We start from the raw sequence: 2,478 nt of genomic DNA, 5'->3' as shown, positions 1-2,478 counted from the left end.
CCAGCTGTTAACCTTGGTTCAGCAACCTCAGTTCCTGAGTTCTGGCTAAGAGAATTCAGAGCCAAGTCTCAAATTATAACAGAAAATTCATTTTGAAAGTTACAGATGTAAAAGGGCCCTTGGAGCTTAGGAGAAATAGAGAGAGAGATACAGACATGCTTGAAGGGAAAAAAAGGGAAGAGAGACTTGGGTGTGCTCTGGAAGAGAGAGGGGGGGAGAGAGAGAGTGAGAGTGAGAGTGAGAGAGAGAGAGAGGGAGAGAGAGAGAGAGATGAGATATGAATGAGTGCCCTGGGGAAAGAAGGGAGTGGGGCAAAGTACTGGTGTGCTCAATTGAAACAGCTATGCTGGGTCCTCCATCCTGTGGGCTTTTATCTGAGGTCTCAGGGGAGAACCTCAATAGAATATTCATCAGCTTTCTTGGTGTGTCTCCTCAGGGTCATGGTCTCTACTGATTGGTTGGCACCAGGGGATAGGGTCACTACTCATTTCATCTAGTCCTGATATCAGTCGTGGCATTGCTCCACCGGGTTTTGCTACTTCTCTGGGCTTGGAGCTGAAACACTGCTAAGGCCTAGATGTCATCTCCAAGGGTTAATGCTTAAAAGAGAGGTTTTGAAAGGGCTTGTAGTTTTGCCTGTTGCTAGGCACCTGGGTCTGTCTGCCCTGGTGACCCTCTACACCTGGCCCATTGTTCCTGTTCTGCTCATGCCTATTTAACTGCCTACAAGAATAATAAAACAATGTGATTTCACATTTTGCACTAAGCTATAGAGATATTGTCCAATCTTGGAAGATAAAGAGTCTAATTTAAAAAAAATAATTGCATTTGGAATGGAAGTGTTCATCATAAATAAGATTGTTTGCTTTTAAAAATGACCCATGAAGAGGGTTAATAAGAAGTTTTAAATACATTCATAGTATAAAGTGTGCTTCACATTTAATGAAAGAAACTAGAGAAATACAATGTCTTTAAAAGGCCGGAAGTAATAACATGACTAGAGATCATATTTGAAAAAAATTCAGATGTCACAGACTATACAAACTACAAAATAAAATTTTAGGAGTTCTCTATACTAGCTTTCAGGCAACATATTTTCCTTTTTTTTTTTTTCAGTTATTGCTCATGGAATTTTAATTAAATTAGGTTACATTTCAGTCCGTTTATTTATTTTTTTGTTTAATTACACTTGTTGCCATTTTTCCCCATTACTCTCCCCCACCCTATTGATCCCCACCTCCCACATTCAATCCTCCCCCTTTGTTGTCTTTGTCCATGGGTCCTTTGTACATGTTCCTTGGCTTGACCCCTCCCCTTCTTTTCACCATTATCCTCCTCACCCCTCCCCTCTGGTTACTGTCAGTTTGTTCTTTATTTCTATGTCTCTGGTTCTATTCTGCTTGCTTGTTTGTTTTGTTAATTAGGTTACACTTATAGGTAAGATCATATGGTATTTGTCTTTCACTGTCTGGCTTATTTCAGTTAGCATAATGCTTTTTCAGTTCCATTCATGCTGTTGTGAAGGGTAGGAGTTCCTTCTTTCTTTTTGCTGTGTAGTATTCCATTGTGTAAATGCACCATAGTTTTTGATCCACTCATTTACTGATAGGCCTTTAGGCTGTTTCCAGCACTTGACTATTGTAAATAATGCTGCTATGAACATTGGGTTGCATAAATTCTTTTGAACTGGTGTTTCAGGATTCTTAGGATATAATCCCAGCACATAGAATTGTAGGATCAAAAGGCAAGAGCCAAGAGACATATGAAAAGATGCTCAGCATCACTGCCATCAGAGAGATGCAAGAGATACAAATTAAAATCACAATGGTATATCAGTTCATACTGGTCAGAATAGCCACCATAAACAAATGAACAAACAACAAGTGCTGGCAAGGTTGTGGAGAAAAGGAATCCTAGTGCAATGTTTGTGGGGGTACAGATTGAAGCAGCCACTGTCAGAAAAAGTATGTAATTTCCTCAAAAAACATATTTTCATTTTGATGGTGTGAGTTTTTTCAGTTCGGAGACCAAAAGGCAGGAGCTTGTGAAATCAGTAAGAAGCCTTTTAAAAGTACATCGAAACTTCAGATTAATTGACAATTGACATCTAGGAGAGAATGTGGCAATTTAGGGCTAGCTTTAGAGTATGCTTTAAATATAAGACAGTTGCTTTAAAAAATAAGAAATAATAAATGACCAACAGATTATAATCAGGATCCAAGGTTTCATTTGGATCGATCACTGTTTAATATTCTTCAGAGTGATTCTACTCTGGTCCACATTACCTATAGAGTAGGCATTAATTGGGAGCCTATTAGAAATGCAAAATCTCAGACTCCAACCAAGATCTATCCAATTAGCAACCTTCCTTTTAATAATGTCCCCAGGAAATTCATTTGTACATTCAACTAGAAAAACACTGATATACAGCAGGTCCTCAAATAATGTCTTTTTACTATAACGTTGAGAAAAAATTGT

The sequence above is a fragment of the Phyllostomus discolor genome, chromosome X (assembly GCF_004126475.2).
Source record: "Phyllostomus discolor isolate MPI-MPIP mPhyDis1 chromosome X, mPhyDis1.pri.v3, whole genome shotgun sequence".
NCBI lineage: Eukaryota > Metazoa > Chordata > Mammalia > Chiroptera > Phyllostomidae > Phyllostomus > Phyllostomus discolor.
The sequence above is the reverse complement of the archived record's forward strand: the minus strand, read 5'-3'. Positions refer to the sequence as shown.